Source organism: Zingiber officinale, chromosome 6A (genome assembly GCF_018446385.1).
Source record: "Zingiber officinale cultivar Zhangliang chromosome 6A, Zo_v1.1, whole genome shotgun sequence".
Classification (NCBI taxonomy): Eukaryota; Viridiplantae; Streptophyta; class Magnoliopsida; order Zingiberales; family Zingiberaceae; genus Zingiber; species Zingiber officinale.
The window spans coordinates 100,861,028-100,871,185 of NC_055997.1; the positions used below are offsets into that span (position 1 = coordinate 100,861,028).

At 46.7% G+C, this 10,158-nt stretch overlaps 2 long non-coding RNA genes across 2 annotated transcripts; both read right to left on the minus strand.

Moving 5' to 3' along the window:
• Positions 1-786: 786 nt before the first annotated feature.
• Positions 787-1,481, minus strand: LOC121994238. Its single transcript, XR_006115650.1, has 3 exons — positions 1,209-1,481; positions 948-1,097; positions 787-860 (listed from the first exon to the last, which is right to left on the minus strand). It is a non-coding gene; the product is annotated as an uncharacterized LOC121994238 (long non-coding RNA).
• A 6,696-nt stretch (positions 1,482-8,177) lies between these two features.
• Positions 8,178-9,536, minus strand: LOC121994239. Its single transcript, XR_006115651.1, has 4 exons — positions 9,181-9,536; positions 8,920-9,069; positions 8,625-8,832; positions 8,178-8,235 (listed from the first exon to the last, which is right to left on the minus strand). It is a non-coding gene; the product is annotated as an uncharacterized LOC121994239 (long non-coding RNA).
• Between the last annotated feature and the right edge of the window lie 622 nt (positions 9,537-10,158).

Below are 10,158 nucleotides of genomic sequence, written 5' to 3' on the forward strand. Positions count from 1 at the left end.
CTAGCAGATGAAGCATGTGATAGGTATCAACTAAACCTAAATCCAGGGGAAGTGTTGAACTACCAATCACTAGTAACCGTCTACAAGTATCGGATAACCTATAACCAGGGAAGTGCTAAATCTACCAATCACTAGCAAGTATATATAAACTGCACATATCAAAAGACAATATCAACAAGATAAGTCAAAGGGTACCCGCCTCAAATAGAAGGTACAATCCAAATCCGAAGTCAACGTCGAGACGCCTGTCTCAAATCAGACTCCTGCGTCAAACAACATATATATTTTATTTAGCTAAATCCACATGAATAGCTAAATAAAATCTCTAACACTAAATTAGGGTAAAACCCTAATCCACAATCTCAACTTACCAATTTAAATCTAATGGTCGATTAGGGTTAGTTACCAAATCCCTAATCACCAATTAGATTAGAAATCCAACGGTTGATTAGGGTTAATTACCCTAACCCTAACCATTTCATTAGATTTCTTTTACACAATTAAATCTACACACATGCATTAACTAATCATGGATTAATCCAATGCATTTCTAATCCAATACATGAATCAAATTCATCTAGAACAAGATCATCAAACGAATATCCAATTTCAATACGTGATCTACAACAAGATCAATTATCCTATTCCTTACCTCGAATCCAAGGTGATCACCAATAGATCACAACCAAAGGTGTAGCTGCCGGTTAGGGTAGCTGCTGTTGGAACCTAAGATCACATCCACAAGATAGTACCTCTAGCTCACAACCATGCATACTAATCCACAAGACTCAATCAAAAGGAACAGAGCCTCCTCTCTGCCCGGATCGAGCTGCTGTCCACCACCAGAACAGCACAACCTACTGGAAACCATCTTACGGCTTGAATCAAGAACAGAAGATCCAAATTCATCAAGGCAACCTAAAGAAAAACCTAATTGAGAAGCTTACCGTGTGCGAAATGGAAGCTAGAACACAAGACAGTAGATCCAAGCCGGCGTCGAAGAGGAAAGGTCGAGGCTAGGGCTAAGACCTCCCTTCTTGATCAGCGATCTGCTCTCACGAAGCAACGATCCAAATGGAAAAGCACCGGCGATGGACCTAGGGCATGGTTCGGCGAAAATCAAGAGAAGAAGAAGAATTATCGACTGTGCTAGGGCACGAGTCGGAGGAAACCCAAAGAAGAGGAAGATCCGGTTAAAGCTAGCTTACCTATGCCGGGGATCGAGCGGATCTAGATCGATCCAGGGGCGTGGGCAGTCGATTAGAAGAGACGTCGGAGATCGAAGGAAACCAGAGGAGGAGAGGATCGGAACCCTTATGCTCCGAGCTCCGATCTGCGCCGACGACGCCGAGAGAAGATCAGCGCTCTCACCTAGGGCTGGAGGAAAATCACCCACGTCCGGATCTGTGCTGGCGACTGCTCCCCTGGGTCGAGATCGACGATCGCCGGAGCTGGACCCTTGCTCCCGTCGCCGTCGCTTGTCCGCGGGAGTGAACAGAGAGAGAGGAAGAGGGGAGATCGGGGGAGCTCGGGTTCGGGATCGGCGGTTTAAGGGAAAAGAAATAAAAGAAAAGGAAAAGGTTTTATAAATAAAACATTTCCTCCATTAAACGGGTATCCCAAATAGGTTTAATCTGAACCCGAAATTGATCCCCTTAAAACCTGTCTTACGAGCTCCGAAAAATTCCCAGAAAATTTCTAAAAATTCCGGAAAAATATTATAAGGCTATTTCTGAGATAACCCTATTTATTTAAATTTTCCGAGATCTCACATCCTCCCCTACTAATAAAAATTTGGTCCCCAAATTTCGTATAACCAACCGCAAACACTAGAATATAACCAAACAGTATAAATACTGGAAGGAACTCTAACCCACATACCTCAAGCAAAAAGATGAGGGTATCGAGCTCGGATCGTATCCTCCAGCTCCCACGTAGCCTCCTCGTCAGAATGATGCTGCCATCCGACTTTAACTAGTTGGACAGTCTTGTTCCGTAGCTGACGTTCCCTGTGGTCCAGAATCCGCACTGGAACCTCCTCGTAAGTAACATCAGGCTGAATAGGAACAGATATATCTGACAGAACATGTGCCGGATCGGATACGTATCTCCTCAGCATCGATACATGGAATACATCATGAATGCCAGCTAGAGATGGTGGTAGCGCCAGACGGTAAGCTACTCAAGATCTGGAATGGTCCAATATATCGGGAGCTAGCTTACCTCGAGACCAAATCTCTTTACCCCTTTCGTGGGTGCAACTCTAAGAAATACATGATCAACAATGGAGAACTCCCGGGGTCTCCGTCTCTGATCAGTATAACTCTTCTGACGGTCCTGAGCCTCTGACATCCTCCGTCTGATAGTACGAACTAACTCTGCATCCTGCTGAGCTCTCTGAGGTCCTATCAGCTGGGCCTCCCCAACCTCTTCCCAGAGGGGTGTTCCACAAGGCCTACCATACAACGCCTCAAGCGGTGCCATCCGGATAGCCGAATGATAGCCTTGTTGTAGGCGAACTCCACTAATGGCGGTGGTCCTCCCAGCGCCTCCAAGTCCATGACACAAGACCTCCAAGTCCTCCAATGTCTGAATAGTCCGCTCCGCCCATGCATGCGGATGGAATGCCGTCTTGAAACGGTGTGCCCAAGGCTGCTCGCAGACTCGCGAATCGGGACGTGAACCGTGGGTCTCTATCTGATATGATGCTCAAAGGAACCCCATGTAATCTAATAATCTCACGACAATATAACTCAGCTAATCGATCCAGAGAATCAGTCTTCCGGATCGCTACAAAGTGTGCGGATTTGGTTAATCGGTCAACGATTACCCAAATCGCATCGTGGCCTCGTCGAGTCCTAGGCAATCCTACCACAAAATCCATAGTAATGTGCTCCCACTTCCACTCGGGAATAGGGATACTCTGAAGTAATCCAGCAGGTCTCTGGTGCTCGGCCTTCACCTGCTGACAGACAAGACATCTAGCTACAAAATCTGCGATGTCTTTCTTCATACCGTTCCACCAATAGGAACGCCTCAAATCTCGATACATACGGGTCCCACCTGGGTGGATAGCAAATCTAGAACGATGAGCCTCCTGAAGTAACTCCTCCATGACCGGGTGAGACTGAGGTACACATAATCTACCTCGGAAATAAACAATACCCTCGTCATCTCGTGTAAACTCGGTCTGCTGTCCGGAAGCTATCTGGCTGCCAATGAACTGTAAATGCTGATCTCCGGCCTGGGCCTCTCGAATCCTCATCCTGATCGACGACTGAGCAACCATAGTAACAAGAATACCCTGCTCTGTCTGTCCCTGCTCCTCAAGGCCCAACTCGGAGAATCCCTGAATCAAGTCCGTGACTAAAACTCGGTGACAAGCTAAAGTCCCTCTGGACTTCCTGCTAAGTGCATCAGCAACCACATTAGCTTTACCCGGATGGTAGCTAATAGTACAATCATAATCCTTCAGGAACTCCATCCATCTCCTCTGTCGGAGATTGAGTTCCTTCTGTGTGAAAATATATTTGAGACTCTTATGATCAGTAAGAATCTCAAAAGTAATACCATAAAGATGATGTCGCCAAATCTTCAAAGCAAAGATAATAGCGGCTAGCTCTAAATCATGTACTGGGTAGTTCTTCTCATGCTCCTTCAACTGACGAGAAGCATAGGAGACTACCCTACCGTGCTGCATCAAAACAGCGCCCAAGCCCTGAAGAGATGCGTCTGTGTAAAGTACAAATCCTTCATCGCCAGAAGGTAAAACCAAAACGGGTGCTGATACTAATCTCCGCTTCAGCTCCTGGAAGCTGGTCTCACAAGCCTCTGACCACGTGAATTTCACGCCTTTCCTAGTCAGACGTGTCAACGGCATAGCAATGCTGGAGAAACCCTCAACGAATCGTCGGTAATATCCAGCCAAACCCAAGAAACTACGGATCTCCTGGACTGACTTCGGCTGCTCCCAGCTAGTGATAGCCTCGAGCTTCTGAGGATCCACAGAAATACCTCGGCTAGACACCACGTGTCCTAGAAAACCAACTGAGGGAAGCCAAAATGCACACTTGCTGAACTTCGCATACAGATGATGTCGTCGAAGAGTCTCCAAGACTATGCGAAGATGCTGCGCATGCTCCTCCTCGGAACGCGAATAGATCAATATATCATCGATAAACACAATAACAAACTGATCTAGGTACTCCAGAAAGATACGGTTCATCAGATCCATAAATACTGCTGGAGCATTGGTAAGCCCAAATGGCATTACCAAAACTCGTAATGTCCGTATCTGGTGCGAAATGCTGTCTTCTGAATATCAGAATCTCTAACTCTCAGCTGATGATATCCAGACCGTAGATCAATCTTAGAATACATTGATGTATCTCTGAGCTGATCAAATAAATCCTCAATCCGGGGCAAGGGGTACTTATTTCTGATAGTCACTGCATTCAGTTGCCTGTAATCGATGCACAACCGCAGAGTACCATCCTCCTTCTTGACGAATAATACTGGAGAACACTAAGGTGGAATACCGTGGGGTTCTCCACAAGGACACTGGAATGCTCCTGCCCGTGCATGCTATATGCAACTGCTGCAGGGGGAGTTGTCCTCTGCTGACGATGCGAAGATTGGGCTTTCGGCCCCAGACTGACCAAACTGTCCTCCCGGAACAGAAATCCCGGAAGGTACATGCTGAGCCTTCAGCGAACAGTCTCGGCTCAAGTGCTCAGGCAGTTTACAATAATAGCAAACTGACTGTCCCAAGGTGCATGCACAGGTGATGTGATCTCGGGATCCGCATCGGGTGCAGTGTCACCGGTGGGTTGTTTCCGGTTCTGCTTAGAAGACCGGGAACGTCCAGATGAAGATCGTCCTGACTTCCGGGGTCGTCCAGTTGACCCAGAAGTACCCTGACCTATCTGAGTGCGACTGCTCTGCTGTTGTCCCGAAATCTGTGGCTGCTGGGTTTGTCCGGAAGTCCGATCAGTCTGCTTCCTTTTCTTGTCCGCATTTACTCTCTGATGAGCTAACTCAATCATAAGAGTTCTACCAGTGCCTCTATGTATGATGAACTACCAAAACCGGCAATCTTCACCTGAAGATGCCCGTCTAGTCCCTGGACAAACTGAAGCATACGAGATCTATCCTCGACAACTAACTCAGGACAGAATCTGGCCAACCGATTAAATTCGACATTATACTCCATCACTGAGCGATTATTCTGCCGAAGACTTAGAAAATCCTACCGTCGTGTCATCTGATACGCCCGGGGAAAACACTGACTCTCGAATGCCTCTCTAAATCTCGTATATATAACATGCTGCTCGCCTATGATCGAGCGCTGTGTGTCCCACCAGATCTCTGCCCCATCTCGTAAGTGGTAAGCAGCCAGCTCAGCCTTCTCCCACTCGGAGCAGGCCATGTAAAAGAATGTCCGCTCCATAGACTCTATCCAAGATTGAGCCACGCTCGGATCAGTCTCCCCGTGAAATAGCGTGAATTGGCTTTTCACCAACTCCGCCAAGGCTGGGATCCACGCTCGTGCCACAACCATATCCGTAGATATCGCTGCGGTACTGGGCAGAATCACTGGAGTTGATCTTATGGGTGGTACTGATGGATAGGTTGGAAGAGGTACCACTGGTGCTGCCACATAAACAGGGTAGGAACCACTAGTGGAACTACAGAGTAGGCATAAGTAGGGACGACTAAAGGTACGATGGGCGGTACCGGGTAAGATGTAACCGGTACTGCTGGTGCAGGTACCGAGTATGTAGTAACCAGCACAGATGTCTGTGGTGGTACCGAGTACGCAGTAGGCATGGCTAGAGAAGGTGCCGAGTACCCTGTAGGTACTACTGGCGGTACAGGCGAGGTAAGTACCTCTGAAGTCGGAACCGTCAGGATCTGACAGTCTAACGTGGTCACAATACCCTGAGGAGTCTATCCCTGACGGACAGGCTCAACCCTAACAGAACTCTCTGGAGACTCTGTCTCTAGAGAATCGATCGCCCTCATACATGTGCGACCACGTTTAAGTACTAGAACACGTATCATATATGTAAAAAAATGTTATACAGATATCACTACAGGTATGAAAACTATAAAATTACCTGATTTACCTATTGCCGTCTGGAGATATCCTGTCGCTGCATAGCCCCCAAATAGATCCAATAAAATCTCGTCAAAATGCCTCGAAATTCCGAAACGAGAAAATCGACGGAAACCCGTACAATCCGAAATACCGAGAAATGCTCACGAAAGTAAGCCTCGTAAATCCGAAGCCCGACAAGTAGATATCGCAAAACTGTGCTCTGATACCAAATAAATTGGTATCAGATAAACCTCGAAAATCCAAAACGAAGAGCAAGTATCGTGAGCCTAGCTCTGATACCAAAAATTGTCACGCCCCAGGTAGTCCCTGTCCGAAGAAATTTCGGCAGCATCTCCCCTGTACGGCGGACAATATGAAGCTCAGTATACATATATCTCCATACCTCGGCCACACACGGCCGGAACAATACAATACAATAAGAACACACCACGCAGTTTATATCAACATTCACATAACTCAACATATAATCAATCCACGCAGTATAATAAGGAAAGACGATATAGAATCTCGAAGATATATGTAAACATCCTACTCCACTACATCGAAGAAAACCAAATCCACGAAGTAACGGAAATACAACCGCAGCGGAAAACAATAGTAGTAAACCCGAATGTTCAATGTCCACAATACAAACCCACAATACAAGTATATAAGATGCAAAAGCAAAATATAATCCGACAACGAAAATCCTCGCGATAATGGGGCTAGCGACTGGAATATCTCCCGACGGCCTCAACCTGAAAAATAGTAACAACGGGGTGAGTCCAATGAACTCAGCAGGTAATCCAATAGATATGTACAGCAATATATAACTACCAGTAATATCCTAAGGTACAGTCCCCTAACTATAAGATCAATAGTACAGTTCTCTAACCATACAACCTACGGTACAGTTTCCTAACAGTATAACAGATATGCATAGCTGAAATAAACTGTAATAACCAGCAACAGGCATAAAGTACAGTCTATAGCAAGAAGAATAAGAAATGCATAACTGAAGTAAACTGTACTCACCTGCGAGGCTTGGGCGAATGATCGTGGACATACACAGATAAAGATAGTCAGAGCAAATAAGCATGTATCTTGTATGCATGTCAATCATATGCAGTCACCCAAGTGCATCATCCAATATGCAACAATCACAATAAATGCAATCTGTGCATATGATGCAATATGACATGGTCACCCCTGACGCTAGTCAGCCGTCTCACACGCGATAGCGAGACCGAGTAGGTAGGGCTGTGACACCGTGCACTCTGTCGTCACTACCCCTGATGAGTGACCGAATGGACGGGATGCTGTCGGAGTACACCTATCCTCCTACCTCAAACATAGTGAGGGAGTGTAACGCTCTCAACTCCCGGTACGCAATGACGGGGAGGGATCCCTGTCTGCTACTACGCTGCAGTCACACTACCCATGAGCGGACCAGCGGAGCACTACAGAGCAACTGCCATACACACCCTGGGTGCTGTGCCACTACCCATGCAGTGGTCACGTTGTGTGCAGGCCCGTGTAGCCGGCCGACGAGCTCAACAATAATGGAGTCGTCAATCGCCCAGCATGCAATCATGCAGGATGGTGCATGATGCTACAGTATGTCATACCTGAACATAGCCTCCTCCATATATGTGTGTGCCAAAAAGGTAAACGCATATATATAACCATGATATAACCAGCATAAATCCAAAGACATCCCATATAACAATGATGTAAGTATCATGAATCCAAGAGTATGTATCACACATGTAAAGCAACTAATCCAGTAGAGTAGAGCACTATAGATATGCACCTCTATGAACATATATACACATGGCAAGAGATAAAATATCCAATCCTGAAGTAAAGCAACTAGCAGATGAAGCATGTGATAGGTATCAACTAAACCTAAATCCAGGGGAAGTGTTGAACTACCAATCACTAGTAACCGTCTACAAGTATCGGATAACCTATAACCAGGGAAGTGCTAAATCTACCAATCACTAGCAAGTATATATAAACTGCACATATCAAAAGACAATATCAACAAGATAAGTCAAAGGGTACCCGCCTCAAATAGAAGGTACAATCCAAATCCGAAGTCAACGTCGAGACGCCTGTCTCAAATCAGACTCCTGCGTCAAACAACATATATATTTTATTTAGCTAAATCCACATGAATAGCTAAATAAAATCTCTAACACTAAATTAGGGTAAAACCCTAATCCACAATCTCAACTTACCAATTTAAATCTAATGGTCGATTAGGGTTAGTTACCTAATCCCTAATCACCAATTAGATTAGAAATCCAACGGTTGATTAGGGTTAATTACCCTAACCCTAACCATTTCATTAGATTTCTTTTACACAATTAAATCTACACACATGCATTAACTAATCATGGATTAATCCAATGCATTTCTAATCCAATACATGAATCAAATTCATCTAGAACAAGATCATCAAACGAATATCCAATTTCAATACGTGATCTACAACAAGATCAATTATCCTATTCCTTACCTCGAATCCAAGGTGATCACCAATAGATCACAACCAAAGGTGTAGCTGCCGGTTAGGGTAGCTGCTGTTGGAACCTAAGATCACATCCACAAGATAGTACCTCTAGCTCACAACCATGCATACTAATCCACAGCACTCAATCAAAAGGAACAGAGCCTCCTCTCTGCCCGGATCGAGCTGCTGTCCACCACCAGAACAGCACAACCTACTGGAAACCATCTTACGGCTTGAATCAAGAACAGAAGATCCAAATTCATCAAGGCAACCTAAAGAAAAACCTAATTGAGAAGCTTACCGTGTGCGAAATGGAAGCTAGAACACAAGACAGTAGATCCAAGCCGGCGTCGAAGAGGAAAGGTCGAGGCTAGGGCTAAGACCTCCCTTCTTGATCAGCGATCTGCTCTCACGAAGCAACGATCCAAATGGAAAAGCACCGGCGATGGACCTAGGGCATGGTTCGGCGAAAATCAAGAGAAGAAGAAGAATTATCGACTGTGCTAGGGCACGAGTCGGAGGAAACCCAAAGAAGAGGAAGATCCGGTTAAAGCTAGCTTACCTATGCCGGGGATCGAGCGGATCTAGATCGATCCAGGGGCGTGGGCAGTCGATTAGAAGAGACGTCGGAGATCGAAGGAAACCAGAGGAGGAGAGGATCGGAACCCTTATGCTCCGAGCTCCGATCTGCGCCGACGACGCCGAGAGAAGATCAGCGCTCTCACCTAGGGCTGGAGGAAAATCACCCACGTCCGGATCTGTGCTGGCGACTGCTCCCCTGGGTCGAGATCGACGATCGCCGGAGCTGGACCCTTGCTCCCGTCGCCGTCGCTTGTCCGCGGAAGTGAACAGAGAGAGAGGAAGAGGGGAGATCGGGGGAGCTCGGGTTCGGGATCGGCGGTTTAAGGGAAAAGAAATAAAAGAAAAGGAAAAGGTTTTATAAATAAAACATTTCCTCCATTAAACGGGTATCCCAAATAGGTTTAATCTGAACCCGAAATTGATCCCCTTAAAACCTGTCTTACGAGCTCCGAAAAATTCCCAGAAAATTTCTAAAAATTCCGGAAAAATATTATAAGGCTATTTCTGAGATAACCCTATTTATTTAAATTTTCCGAGATCTCACACGTTCACCCCTTCCCAAGCTGCGATTTCGAGGTTTCGGCCACATCTCCGACCGACGACGGCGTGATTTGCGACGATCGCTTGATCTCCGGGTAAGCACTCTGCCCTCGGATCTCTCCCTCTCGCCGTCGTAGGGCTGCTTGCTGGCGCTGCCTGGGCGCGGGCAGGCGCTGCCTGGCCGGCGCCGGGAGCTACCTGGCCGCCGCCGGGCGCTGCTTGGCCGCCGCGCGCCAGGCGCGTGCATGGCCGCTGGACTGCCGCCTCCGGCAGTCCCTGTCTAGCCGCCGGCAGGCCGCTGCATGGCCGGCGTGTGGCTGGCCGCTGCCAAGCGATGGCTGGACGACGTATGGCTGCCGCCGTGGACCTTAATGATCTGAAATTTAAGTTAATATTCAAAAATTACTGTCTTAATTGA